We start from the raw sequence: 14,967 nt of genomic DNA on the forward strand, positions 1-14,967 counted from the left end.
TTATAGAAAGTTTCACTTGATAACACTGATCTTGATAAATAAACCTGGATATTGGCAGCCATCTATGGTAGGCATTTTGTGTAGAGAGCAAAACCTTCCTGGGAGCCTCTGCAATCATGGTATCGCTGGGCAAAACGAGATGGCACCAATTTTAAACTGCACAAGAAAATCAAGTCCTTCTTTGTTCATGATTTCACTAAAAGGAAAAAAATCAAACACCTCTAAAATTCTTATTTAAAAAACTACTGTGTTGAAAGAGACACGTGTACTCCAATGTTCATTGCAGCACTGTTTATAATAGCCAGGACATGGAAGCAACCTAGATGTCCATCTGCAGACGAATGGATAAGAAAGCTTTGGTACATATACACAATGGAGTATTATTCAGCCATTAAAAAGAATACATTTGAATCAGTTCTAATGAGGTGGATGAAACTGGAGCCTATTATACAGAGTGAAGTAAGCCAGAAAGAAAAACACCAATACAGTATACTAACACATATATATGGAATTTAGAAAGATGCAAATGATAACCCTGTATACGAGACAGCAAAAGAGACACAGATGTATAGAACAGTCTTTGGGACTCTATGGGAGAGGGTGAGGGTGGGATGATTTGGGAGAATGGCATTGAAACATGTATGTTGTCATATGTGAAACGAATCACTAGTTTAGGGTCAATGCATGTTATAGGATGTTCGGGGCTGGCATGCGGGGATGACCCAGAGGGAGGAGGGAGGTGGGAGGGGGGTTCAGGAGGGGGAACTTATGTAAACCCGGGGCAAATTCATATCAATGTATGGCAAAACCAACCAATATAATATTGTAAAATAATTTGCCTCCAATAAAAAATAATTACCTAAAAAAAATAAATAAATAAAAAATAAAAAAATAAAAAACTACTGTGATTATCCTAACCAACAAAGATGAAAAAGACACCAACTACTTAGAAAGAATTTTAAACTACCCCAAGGACATGGTAACATTTGAAATACATGATTTAATACTAAAAGCTTAAAACGACACGTGTATGTTGAGGTTGGGGCCCTCTCTGTACAACTCTATTTAGATTCAACTTTACATTTTGCTTATTTTGTACACACTTATGAAATGCACCTATAATGCCAACAAGAAATACCAATGAGCCTCAACAGTTCTGAAAAGTGTCCGCCAAACCATGTTTATCTGCAAACCACGCATGGCTCCGTTTCTGGCTTATAGATGACAACTCTGATCATTTGCATTACTGGACAAAGTTTTCATATTATAGCTACGCCAATGCTTCTTTTACAGTTTAATGTGTTTATCCTTTTAATCTTGGAAATTTTATTTCAAAATTCTCTTTAACCATTATTTAAACAAACGAAACCAAAAATGTAGTCTGCAATTAAAATCCCAACATATCTTGTAATTATGTAAGCCAGATCTAATTTTTGCTCAAAGACCCAGTCCACAAAATACAGCAAATTTGAATCAGTACTTAAAAACAGCTAATACTTTTTACCAACAAATCACAACTCTCTAAAACTACAGAAAGAAACCGAGTAAAAATACTACATTTTAAGAAGAAAAACAAAAAAATATACCCAAGAGGTAAGAGAAGAAAAATATTTATAAAGTTCTTAGCATATACATCAGACACCACTATTTTACACAAAAATTATTTCCTCCTTCATGTAAGAACCCATTATACATATCTAGGCCAGGTTTTCTTGTAGTCTATGTTTTGCTTTATCCTAAGGCATAAAACGGAAAAGGCAATGGCACCCCACTCTAGTACTCTTGCCTGGAGAATCCCATGGACAGGGGAGTCTGGTAGGCTGCAGTCCATAGGGTTGTGAAGAGTCGGACACGACTGAGTGACTTCACTTTCACTTTTCACTCTCATGCATTGGAGAAGGATATGGCAACCCACTCCATTGTTCTTGCCTGGAGAATCCCAGGGACGGGGGAGCCTGGTGGGCTGCCATCTATGGGGTTGCACAGAGTCGGACATGACTGAAGCGACTTAGCAGCAGCAGCAGCAAGGAATAAAAAGTAGACCTAATCCTCAACAGTACATAAACCGAGAACTTCCAGATGTTCAAGCTGGATTTAGAAAAGGCAGAGGAATCAAGAGATCAAATTTCCAACATCCGTTAGATCATAAAAAAAAGCAAGAAAATTCTTTTTGCTTCTGCTTCATTGACTATGCTAAAACCTTTGACTGTGTGGATCACAACAAACTGTGGGAAATTCTTCAAGAGATAGGAATACCAGACCACCTGACCTGCCTCCTGAGAAATCTGTATGCACATCAAGAAGCAACAGTCAGAACCAGACATGGAACAATGGGCTGGTTTCAAATTGGGAAAGGAGTATGTCAAAGCTGTATACTGTCACCTTGCTTATTTAACTTATACACAGAGTACATCATGTGAAATGTCGGGATAGATGAAGCACAAGCTGGAATCAAGACTGCTGGGAGAAATATCAATAACCTCAGATATGCAGATGATACCACCCTTAGGGCAGAAAGCAAAGAGGAACTAAAGAGCCTCATGATGAAAGTGAAAGAGGACAGTGAAAAAGTTGGCTTAAAGCTCAACATTCAAAACACTAAGATCATGGCAAATGGTCCCATCACTTCATGGCAAATAGATGGGGAAACAATGGAAACAGTGACAGACTTTATTTTCTTGGGCTCCAAAATCACTGCAGATGGTGACTGCAGCCATGAAATTAAAAAACACTTGCTCCTTGGAAGAAAAGCTACGACAAACTTAGACGATGTATTAAAAAGCAGAGATATCAATATACCAACAAAGATCCGTAGAGTCAAAGCTGTGGTTTTACCAGTAGTCATGTATGGATGTGAGAGTTGGGCCATAAGGAAGGCTGAGCGCCGAAGAATTGATGCTTTTGAACTGTGGTGTTGGAGAAGACTCTTGAGAGTCTCTTGGACTGCAAGGAAATCAAACCAGTCAATCCTAAAGGAAATCAGTCCTGAATATTCATTGGAAGGATTTACTGTGAGGAGCACAGGAAGGATTTAGCTCACATTTGGGTGCCAGATAAAGCTTCTCAGAGGAAGTGAAGCCTAAGGAGGGATGGGAATAAGCCAGACAAAAAAGATAACAGTGAAGATGGGCCAGGAGTGTGTTCCAGGCATACATGAAGATCAAGAAGTAAGGGAGATCATCTCTCGTTCAAGGAACAGGAATGGCAAGAGATAAGCCTAGAAAGACAAGAAGGGGCCACAAAATAAAACCAAGTACAGCACTTAACGCATGTTTAGTTCAACCATGATCTTGGCTTCCTTTATCATGCAATCCCTGCTCCATCAGCAGGGCAAGACCTTCCACAAAGTGTTAGGGAAAACCTCCACTGCCCTTTGTGATGTATCTCCCTCCTCACGGAGGGTACTCCATTAATATGCAATTCAGTTCAGTCACTCAGTGGTGTCCAACTCTTTGTGACCCCATGGACTTAACACTCCTCAATTCTTGCTGCAGCTCACCCACCCCTCCAAGGTTGGAAGGGAAGAGCTTGATCTGATTGGTTGACTTAAACGGTTCTACTATACTGAACCCTGCTCTCCCCTTCCTCTTTGGGAATCAGCCTGCCCACAGAAGGCCAGGGTCCTCTTTCGCTCTTTGCCTCTATGAGAAGGGCCAGCTCAAGCACATCCAGTGAGATCGGAACACAGTTTGCCTCAGTTTCAGGTGTGGTATTCGGAAGCCCAGCTGCCTGCAGGCATAAGCCTCACTTGACAGGATCATCTTTATTGGAAATAAAGCCCTATTTTTGTCTGCTACCTATCTTTCTTACTCTTTCATCTGAAATGGTTCAGAATCCAGGCTGGGAAAACAGACCATTATTTATTCTGTCTCTTCATACCCCCAGTTAAGGGCAATTTAAGACCTGCTACTGTCATGCTGTTGAAAGCTTACACTGCAGCCTTCTAATAAACCCAGCTCTTCTGGAGTACATTTTATCGAGTGCTGGATCTTGAAAACAAGTATTTGTAGAGCACTTACTACATGTGTCATCCTGCAGAACAATGCCATTGGGGTATATACTGCGTACAGGACTGCCTTGGCAGTGACCTTTATCTCAGCAGGTGACAGGCAGATGGCTACAGAAACTAGAGGATCTAGACTGTGGTGGTGAATTTTATGTCGTCAACTTGACTGGGCTAAGGGATGCTCAGATAGTAGGTAAAACATTATGTCCGGGAGCATCTGTGAAGGTGCTTCTGGATGAGATTAGCATTTGACTCAGCAGACTGAAGATACATGATCCACCATCACCAGTGTGGGTGGGTACACCCAATGCTTTGAGGCCTCAAACAACAAAATGGTGGAAGGAGGGTGAATTCACGCTCTCTCTTATTCAGCTGAGATGCCTATCTTCTCCTGCCCTCAGACATCAAAACTCCAGGTTCTCAGTCTTCAAATTCTGGGACTTAGATCAGCAGTCAGTCCCTTGGACCAGGGCCAGCTTGTAGATGGCAGACTGTGAGATTTGCTCACCTTCCTTAATCATGTGAGCCAATTCCTATAATAAATCTCCTCTTACATGGTCTTAGTGTATGCAATTGGTTCTATTTCTCGGGAGAACTCTGATTAGACTTTAAGTCTAAAACCCCTGCTGGGGAACTTACAATCATAATGGCAACAATGCAACACTGACAGGAATAAAGGAGACTCATCTGTAGGAGAAATTAACATATCATCACAGCAGTTTCAAATCATGGCGCCACGGGATGCATTTTCCAATAAATCGTATTGTTGAAACAAGAGACTGACCATATGAAATGTCAACTAAAAAAAATATTCACAAGCTAAAAGTTGAGAGTTATGTTTTATTTGGCGGACATTTTTAGGACTTCCAGCCTGGGAAGGAGCATCTCAAGGAACCCTGAGAGAACTGCTCTGAGGCAGCAAAGGGGGAGCTAGTTATAGGAGCTGTACAACAAAGGGCAGGTAGTAGGAACAAAAGATAACTGTTAATCAAAGAAAACTAGATATCTCAAGTTAAGGAATTTAGTGCTTTTCTGTGTATGGGAAGATGCAAGAGTCTAAGTTCACTGAAATTATTCCTTTGATATGCACCTCAGCTATTTGGGGCCAGTATCCTATGTTTTCTTATCCTGAGTTTCCTCAGGGCTCACCATAGGGAGTGGCTGCAGTCTGATGGCTGCTGGTGGTGGTAGTGGTTTAGTCATTAAGTCGCGTCTGACTCTTGCAATCACATGGACTGTAGCCCATCAGACTCCTCTGTCCATGGGATTTCCCAAGCAAGAATACTGGAGTAGGTTGTCATTTCCTTCTCCAGGTGATCTTCCCGATCCAGGCATCCAACATGCATCTCCTGCATTGGCAGGTGGGTTCTTTACCACTGAGCCACCTGGGAAGCCCCCGATGGCTGCTAGATGGCATATATTCTTTACTTCTTGAGTTTCCTCAGGGTTCACCAGCTCACCAGCAGAGATAGCCACAATCCTGATGACTGTGACATCCTTTGTTTATGAATACAGCAGGCAGTATTTTCAGTTCAGTTCAGTCGCTCAGTCGTGACCGGCTCTTTTCGACCCCATGAATCACGGCACACCAGGCCTCCCTGTCCATCACCAACTCCCTGAGTTCACTCAAACTCATGTCCACAGAGTTGGTGATGCCATCTAGCCATCTCATTCTCTGTCGTTCCCGTCTCCTCCCGCCCCCAACCTTTCCCAGCATCAGAGTCTTTTCCAGTGAGTCAACTCGTCGCATGAGGTGGCCAAAGTATTGGAGTTTCAGCTTTAGCATCAGTCCTTCCAATGGAAAAGTCCTTCCCCATGGAAAAGAAATGCAAAAAAGCAAAATGGCTGTCTGAGGAGGCAGTATTTTACTTCTCAGCAAAAAGAGAGTAAGCCCCCACTATGTACAGAAAGGGATTCCCTGATAGCTCAGTTGGTAAAGAATCCACCTGCAATGTAGGAGACCTGGGTTTGATCCCTGGGTTGGGAAGATCCCTTGGAGATCTTCCCACTCCAGTACAGAAATGTGTTCCAAATGGATTAAGAATTTAAAAACTATACTTTAAAGATTTTAATCTAAGCAGATAACAAGAATACAAAATGTCTGCACATATCTATCTTGCAATGTTTATTATGGTAGCAAAAAACCAGCAACAATCTGGATGATGGGTTAACAGGGTTCTTGTTGTTGTTCAGTTGTTAAGTCATGTCTGACTCCCCACCACCCCATAGACTGCAGCACGCCAGACTTCCCTGTCCTTCACCATCTCCCAGAGTTTGCTCAAACTCATGTCCAATTGAGTTGGTGATGCCATCCAACCATCTCATCCTCTGTCACCCTTCTCCTCCTGCCTTCAATCTTTCCCACCATCAGGGTCTTTTCCAATGAGTTGGCTCTTTGCATAAGGAGGCCAAAGCATTGAAGCTTCAGCTTCAGCATCAGTCCTTCTGATGAATATTCAGGGTTGGTTTCCTTTAGGATTGACTGGTTTGATCTCTCTGTTGTCCAAGGGACTCTCAAGAGTCTTCTCCACCACCACAACTTGAAAGCATCAATTCTTTGGTGCTCAGTCCTCTTTATGGGCAACTCTCACATACATACATGACTATTGGAAAAACCAGAGCTTTGACTATATGAACCTTTGTCGGCAAAGTAATGTCTCTGCTTTTTAATATGCTGTCTAGGTTTGTCAGTTTTTCTTCCAAGAAGCAAGCGTCTTTTAATTTCATGACTGCAGTCACTGTCAGCAGTGATTTTGGAGCCCAAGAAAAGAAAATCTGTCACTGTTTCCACTTTTTCCCCATCTATTTGTCATGAAGTGATAGGACCAGATACCATGATCTTAGTTTTCTGAATGTTGAGTTTTAAGCCAGCCTTTTCACTCTCCTCTTTCACTCTCATCAAGAGACTCTTTAGTTCCTCTTCACTTTCTGTCATTAGAGTGATATCATCAGCATATCTGAGGTGGTTGATATTCCTCTCGGATAAATGATGGTACAGCCATACAAGAGAATATTATTATGCAACTGTTAAAAAGTAATACAGATCTTTATTCACAGTCACAGACAAATGAAATATTAATCAGAAAAGCAGGCTACAGAACAGCAATTATAGTTAAAGGGATCAAATGCAAAGATGCACTGAAATGGGTTTATTTAAATAAAACTATACCCAGTCATTCTGTGTATGCCTGTAAGTGCCCAGATGGACATGCACCAAAATGCGATTAAAGATCATCTCCAAAGGGTGGAGTTGCAGGTATATTTTATTATCTACTTTCTTTTCTGATAGTCTGAGTTTTCTGCAATGAGTACTTTTTTTTTACAATGGAGACTATTTTTATTTGGAGGAAATAAAAAGGTGCTGCCACTAATCAGTGAATGGAAGTAATGATATGCTTTATTCTACATAGATGCCGTTGAATACTGGTTCCTTGTGTAGATAACCTGGGGCTGAACAGGAAGGCAGTGAGACACAAAGCAAAACACTAAGAATCAGAAGAATAACTCCCTATTAGATGTGAGGACAACACAGGTAGCTCTGACTTTAATCTGTTACTAGGTGGAAAAGATCTGGAATTATTATAGAGGGTGAAGTGAAGTGAAGTCGCTCAGTCATGTCCTACTCTTTGCAACCCCGTGGACTGTAGCCTAACAGGCTGCTCTGTCCATGGGATTCTCCAGGCAAGAATACTGGAGTGGGTTGCCATTTCCTTCTCCAGGGGGTCTTCCCAACCCAGGGATCAAACCCGGGTCTCCCATATTGCAGGCAGATGCTTTACCCTCTGAGCCACCAGGGAAGCCATAGAGGGTACTCATATCAAAATAAGACTTAGACACTTAGGACTCCATACAAGCTTAAAAATTTCAAAGGACAAATAAAAAGCTTCCAAATTTCAAACAACCAGCCCAACTACATGGTGTGGTGTCTAGAATTGCTTTCCTTTTCCTGTTATGCATGCATTTTTAATTAAAATAACTGCATAATAAAGGCAATTTTCTTTCTGCTTGCACTGAAGCTCCCCTTTGGGTTCTCAAAGGAGTCTCTTTCAAATTATGTTCTTTCCGTCCTGCAAGATTTTTTAATTATCCAAATCTAGGAGCTTTGAAGTTGTTAAGCATCTAAAAATATGTCAGGCAACTTTCAAAAGTAAATTGTGGGAAGCATGACTCATTTAAAGATGAAAATTTACATGGATATCTAAAGAGTTTTTTTGGTTTTTTTCCAAATTTTATTTTAGAGAGCAATTCCAACACTGTTTCTAAAAGAATGAAAAGACCGTTATCTCCCCATTTTCTTTACTTTTGTGGTGTGAGTGTGAAAGTCACTCAGTCATGTCTGACTTTTTGTGACCCCATGGACTATACAGTCCATGGAATTCTCCAGGTCAAAATACTGGAGTGGGTAGCCTTTCCCTTCTCCAGGGGATCTTCCCAACCCAGGGATCAAACTGAGGTCTCCCGCAGTGCAGGCGGATTCTTTACCAGCTGAGCCACCAGGGAAGCATGTCCTCTTTTCTCTGGTGATACCAAAGTAAACAGCATTTCGCCTATCCTAAATCATGTAAAATTAGAGAAGTCTAGGCAATGACACTTTACTGAGTCCATAATGCCTACCTTTTACTACTTAAAGCAAAAAACACACTTCTAGCCTTTGGGGAAATAAAAATCAGAAACCGAGGAAACTTTACTATCTTTTATTTATTTACTTTTGCTAAGTGTTGTAACCGCTACACTAGATGATAAAGTAACCTCTGTGGAGGATTTTTTTAAAAAAGCTCAGGCAGTACTTTGAGAATTGACACAATCCAGATGATTTTTTAGGACATTACATAATCGTGAACACCTGGAGAATTGCCGTGGGTGGTTGATGGAATTGGGAGTGTTATGTTTAAACTCAAGAATTGTGTATGTCTAATTAAGAAAGAAATCTGTAATTTGAAACAGGTGTTTTCTTAAAGGACTTGAGGTGCATCCTGGTCCTGCTGCGTCATTTCCTCCTTCTGATCCTAAACTTTCTACGGGTTTTTTACTAAATATTTATGCTTCCTTGTCAGTTCTTGTTTGTTTGTGTTTGTATTTGCAAAGGGAAAGACAAAAAACCCACAATAGTAATGAAAGAAAAGCGTCACCTGCAATATGAAGCTTAGAGAAGGTGTACCTCAAGGAATTATAAATTAATTCCGAAGAACTACAGCACCAAATAGTTTGCTGTTTCTTTCTGGATGGTATTTAGGAAGGAGAGTATCATAACTTCATTCACTGCTACAGATGCAAAATGTATTCTTTAAAAGAAAAAGTTTATATTCTAGATTAAACTCTGTTTTAATTTCCATTTGCCCTAAAATGGTGCTTTTATATTCCCTACTGGTAGCTGAGTAAGAAAAAGAGAAAAACAAAACAAAAACATGGGTTAAGGTCATGGCTGATGAGAGAGGCCGGCAAGGAACATCTTGCGTAACTGAGGCGGCTAGCTGATTTTCAAGGACAGAAACAGAATGTTTGAATCCATATAATTCAGGACCTGAGTTATTTTACAAAAATGTTTTAATTTCTTGAGCAATCACTGACAAACCTGGAAATTGCACACCACCCCTTAGTTGGCTCATCCAGTCCCAAACTCACAAAAACACCTTCACAAGTGCCAAAAGGTCGTTGCACAAAAGAGGAAAAGATGAGCGACACTGTTTAGGTATTCAGCCAAGGGGCAAACCCAAACCTTTAAAAGCTCCGCTGGGTCCTGCCTTGAAATTTCCTATTACAACCCCGGAGGCGCCAGTGCTTCTGGGATCCTGCCAACACTGCCCTCTGCTGGCACGGCCCTGCCTCAAGAACCACTCAGGTACTGAGACCCTGGGTAGAATCTGGGCTTTGTTAGTTATTCACTAGGTGTGTGATGTGGGATGAAATCCTTAACTTCTCCGAGGCTCGGTTTCTTCCTTTACAACAGAGACCTAGGCCATGAGCTCACCAAGTGTGGTGAGGACTAACCCAAGTGATGAGTGCAAAACACACAAGTATTCAATAAGTTCTAGAATCAACACGTTTGCCACGTTTCCTCGAGCCAACATCCTGTTCGTTGAATCCTCTCTTGACCTCCCAGGAATGTATTTCCCTCAATATTCTCATGGTTTGCATCCTCACTTTGTTCAGGCCTCCGTTTAAATGTCACTCCTTAAGAGAGGCCACCCCCCAACCAGCCAATCTAACTGGTCAATCTAGTCTCAATCCTTCTATTCTGATCATTTCTTCTTCCTAGCTTTTCCATGAAGGGCACCATATAATTAACATATAATAATTATATATTATATAACCATTTGGTTGTTCATTCATTGTCTGCCTTCCCTAAGAAAATGACACGTCCTAAAGGTTAGAACACATAGCTGACACTGAAGATTTGTGGAAGGAAGGATGGGCAGCATCTTTTATTTGTATTTTGGCATTCACAAAGCATATGATCCTGCGAATGTATTACCTACATGTTACTGATGAAAACACTGTGGCTTAGTGTGATTAGGGTTACACAATTAATAGTAGCAGACCAAGGATTTCACATTTTCTGTCTCTGGGAATAAAACCATTTCACTCTCCCACGGTGTCCCACAAATGCTGGCGTCATCTCAGCACTAATGGAGGTGTTGAAAGCATCGTGCCTGCCTTGGAGGAGAGCTGATGGGAGCTGCCAGAGTAGCCACTGCTCCCATAACTGACTTGAGAGCAATTTTCCTTTTCTATTTTTCTGTTGCTCCCATTTGTAAGTCTCCCAAATCCACCAATTTTCCTTTCACTCTGAATCAAATTTCAGACATGCACGCCGATGTTCTATGATGATCCCATTCCCAAATCTACTCAGGTTGAACTGCAAACTCTCTGAGAATCTTCCAGCTGCTTCGAGGAGCCCAGATTCAGAAACACCTTTCCTCTTCAAACCCCACTCAACTCTCTGGGGGAATCTCTTCAGACAAAGCACCCTAGGCTCCCCATGCCATCGTCTTGCCAACCTCTTAATTGATGTCGCCTCCATTCTGTAAAACTGTAGTCAAGGCATTCACATCCACTGTTTCATCTCCCATGTTATACTGAAAGGGGCTCACGGGAATGGTGTGCCAGCTTCTAGGATGACCCCAGTTTCCCACATATAAAAGCATGGTGTCTGCACCCAGCCGGTAAAGTGGGTAGTTCAAAGCATTGCTGCTTAACAGTGCCCTCTGCTGATCCTTGTGATGTGTGCGGTTTTTCTAAAATCAGTTCTCACCAAACCAGAGATGTGTTGTGAAAAGATCCACTGGTAACTAAGACTGTTTTCTAGCCTGAGCACATTGTCTCTGCTCAAAGATCACATGTCCACATAGCAGGCTGCTCTCTAGTCATTAAGGGAGGGCCTGAGTTGTGGGGTAGAAGGGAGTTTTTCTGCCAGCAGCCTCCAGTTCAAAGTTGTTAAGGCCGACACCGAAGAAAGAAGGGCCTGAAAACACTCCACCACACACATGGTCCTAGGCAGGCCTGGGTGCACAAGGCTCTTACAGAGACAGATTTAAGGGAATCCTGTCAATTTCCCTCTTAATATTTTGTTAAAGTTTCATTATAATATTTAATTAAGCAGCTGACACTTTTTGATGGGTGATTTCTTATTATTCCGAATTCAATTCATTGTAAGGATTTAATTTCTGAAACTCCCTGTGAATGTGATCATTGCACTTGATGCTACTGGGACACAGTTCTCACGATTTTGGCCTTCAAGAAGCAATAAAACATTTTATAATAAGGGGGTCTGATAGAGGGATTTGGTCTTTCGTCTTACTAAATAAACTTTTAGTTTTGAAATATTTTAAAATCTCTTTCTCTTTTTATTTCATTGCAGCCTGCAGAAGAGAAAATGTCATCACAAACTCATTAATGGGAAGTTAGAAAGCACCCAGAAAGAACACAATGATTATCCCTTCCCTACTTTCAGGGAGCAACTGGCAATTCCAGCAGGGAAACACTACCGAACAGGCAGCTTAGAGAAACATATGCTGCGCAGAAGCACGATTAGCCCACTGGAGAGAGAAGAAAGATCAATGTTGACGATGAGGAATCTAGAGGAACAGGGGAGTAATTCACGGAGGAGGTCCTCCCCAGCTAGTCTTTAAAAGACGGACATATCGGTCATGTTGATGTTTGGCAGAAGCCAACACAATACTGTAAAGCAATTATCCTTCAATTAAAAATAAATAAATTTTTTTAAAAGTCTGAAATATTGGCAAAAAGCTGGTGTGGCTGGGACAAAACAGCGTACAGGATGAGGAAGAGAGTCTTTAGGTTGTAGTAAAAGGTCATAAACAACTAAAGCACCGTTTTGCTAACTATCACGTTATTCCTAGATCATGAACATCTCCTCGTTGCTACAAGAAGTTAAATGACTGGCCGAGTATCCAGACAGTCAACCAACCCAATCTACTTCCTCATTATACCCGAAGTTCAGAGAAGTGAGAGTATTACTTTGCACTTACAGGCAGGAAAATCAGGTCCCTGAACCATGAAAGCACTGGGTCCAACACTAAGTGACAGAGGAGTATGAGGCAGTCAGTTTGAGGATCTGTGTCACCCGTGCAGTCTTACTTCTAATGGTATTAATGTGTCACTGTACAGAACCACTAGCAGAGGTACAGAATGGAAACTCTGTTCCAGAAGTAGCAGCATGGAAGAGGGAACAGGTATGGGCCTGGATTAGATGAGCCCACCTGCCTTGTATGGACTGTGTGTGAGCTTGACAAGTCACCATTTCTTTGGCTTCTGTTTCCTCATCTGTAAAATGGGGAGCTAACAATTCCTGCTTTCAGGGTTGCTGGGAGGTTGAGAGGTAATGTAGAGAAAGCATATGAAGCTTCTCATAAAACATGTACCTAATATTATTACATTGGAGAAGGCAATGGCAACCCACTCCAGTGTTTTTGCCTGGAGAATCCCAGGGACGGGGGAGCCTGGTGAGCTGCCGTCTATGGGGTCGCACAGAGTCGGACACGACTGAAGCGACTTCGCAGCAATATTATTACATGACAAATTTCCTATGTGTTTAATCTTGTGTGGTCAGGCATTTCATTTGGAGGCTACTGATGGATAACTTCGAAGAATCTTTCTTTGCTCTAGTGTTGAACATTTGGAAAAAGCTTTTTGTCCTATAATGGTCTATGCTAATTTATTCTAGACTTATTTTTAGTCTCAATGAAGAAGCATTATTTTATATTTGGTAAAATAAAAGAATGTTTAATGTATAATAGTCTTTATTACATCCCCTTGAATTTGTCTACTTACGAACTCTAGGAATGTAGTCTTTCAGACATGAATGGTTTCTGTCTATAACTGTAATTGGGTAGGAGTGGGGCAGATGGGGAAATTTGTTGGGAATTTATTTGGACTACTTTTGAAGAACACTTCCATTAAACTGCCACTTTCCCTCATACGAACTATGCTGGCAAACTGTTGTGGGCACTGCAGGATATTCAGCGGCATTCCCAGCTTCTACCCACTAGATGGCAGTAGCACCATCCAGTTGGTATGACTAGCATGGTCTCCAGAAATTGACACAAGACTCCGGGTAAGCAAAATCACCCCTAGTTTGAGAACCACTGGCACAGTCTAAAAACCAGACTTTTAGACTTAAGATGGCTCTAATTTCAAAATGACTGCATTAACCTGGGAGTGTCAGGATATAAATATTGGCCTTTCATTCATAACTAGAGATCCAGTTTGGCTTTGAAGACCTTCTCCAATGATGGCCCAACCTACAGCTTTAGATCGTGCCCTGACCTACACATCCAATTTTTATTTCTACCTAAACTAATCCCTGGTTTCAGTTTATCCCCATACTATGCCCTGTACTTTTCCCTCTGCTGTCCAGACAGTCATCTAACTTATCCCTTACAGTTTTACTAAATGGCCAAACTTTTCCTGACGCCCTCCCAGACCTGTTAGAAATGCTAGCTTCTCCCCCCGAACATGAAACTTCAGGCACTGGGCCACTCTTGTTCCTCCTTAAGTATTTTCTCACTTTCTTGCAAACTGGAAGTCCTCTGCCCCAACTTCTAAACTCATTTGTGTGTTATCATGTGCACATAAACACACAATTTAAATTTCCTTTTGGACAGGGAACATACTGTAGAGGAGAAAGTTGTTTTTTAATTTGAACCCCTATTTTAAATTTCATGGCACCTCTAATGGTACACAAATATTTCCTAGGAAAAGCTGCTCTAAGATCACACCCTCCCTTCCACTCTGGCATATATTATTAGCTTATCTGATTGACAAGAATAGAACACAAACCAGGTTGATTTTATGTGGCAGGGGCAGACCCACAAGAGTTCCCAGACAGCAAGTGAGCTGCTGCTGCTACTGATGCTAAGTCACTTCAGTCGTGTCCGACTCTGTGTGACCCCACAGACGGCAGCCCACCAGGCTCCCTCGTCCCTGGGATTCTCCAGGCAAGAACACTGGAGTGGGTTGCCATTTCCTTCTCCAATGTGTGAAAGTGAAAAGTGAAAGTGAAGTCGCTCAGTCGTGTCCGACCCTTCACGACCCCATGGACTGCAGCCTACCAGGCTCCTCCATCCATGGGATTTTCTAGGCAAGAGTACTGGAGTGGCTTGCCATTGCCTTCTCCACAGCAAGTGAGCATTAGGTCCTTAACTAACCATAAGAGCACTGTTTAATCTTCGAATACAGCAAGTGAACAGGGACTTTCAAAAATATCAATATTTGAAATAACTAATACACATGGTTCAAAATTCTAATGGCACAAAGAGAAAAAGAGGATCAGAATGAAAATTCTCTCCCACTCTCCCTACCAGGAACCTTCTCCGGAAGTACATTACCAGCTTCTTGGTTATTCTTTCAGAGATAATCTAGGCATACTCAAGAATCAAAGTATAAGTGGAAACCACTTCTATGTTGTCCATCAGGAGATGAGTGGATAAACAAAATGTGAC

At 41.6% G+C, this 14,967-nt stretch overlaps 1 protein-coding gene across 5 annotated transcripts in view; it reads right to left on the reverse strand.

Moving 5' to 3' along the window:
- Positions 1–14,967, reverse strand: part of PIR (pirin) — a 151,734-nt gene that overhangs the window by 63,216 nt on the left and 73,551 nt on the right. The window lies entirely within an intron of this gene.

The sequence above is a fragment of the Moschus berezovskii genome, chromosome X, assembly GCF_049115385.1.
Source record: "Moschus berezovskii isolate FMDL1 chromosome X, NW_MosBer_1.0, whole genome shotgun sequence".
Lineage (NCBI taxonomy): Eukaryota > Metazoa > Chordata > Mammalia > Artiodactyla > Moschidae > Moschus > Moschus berezovskii.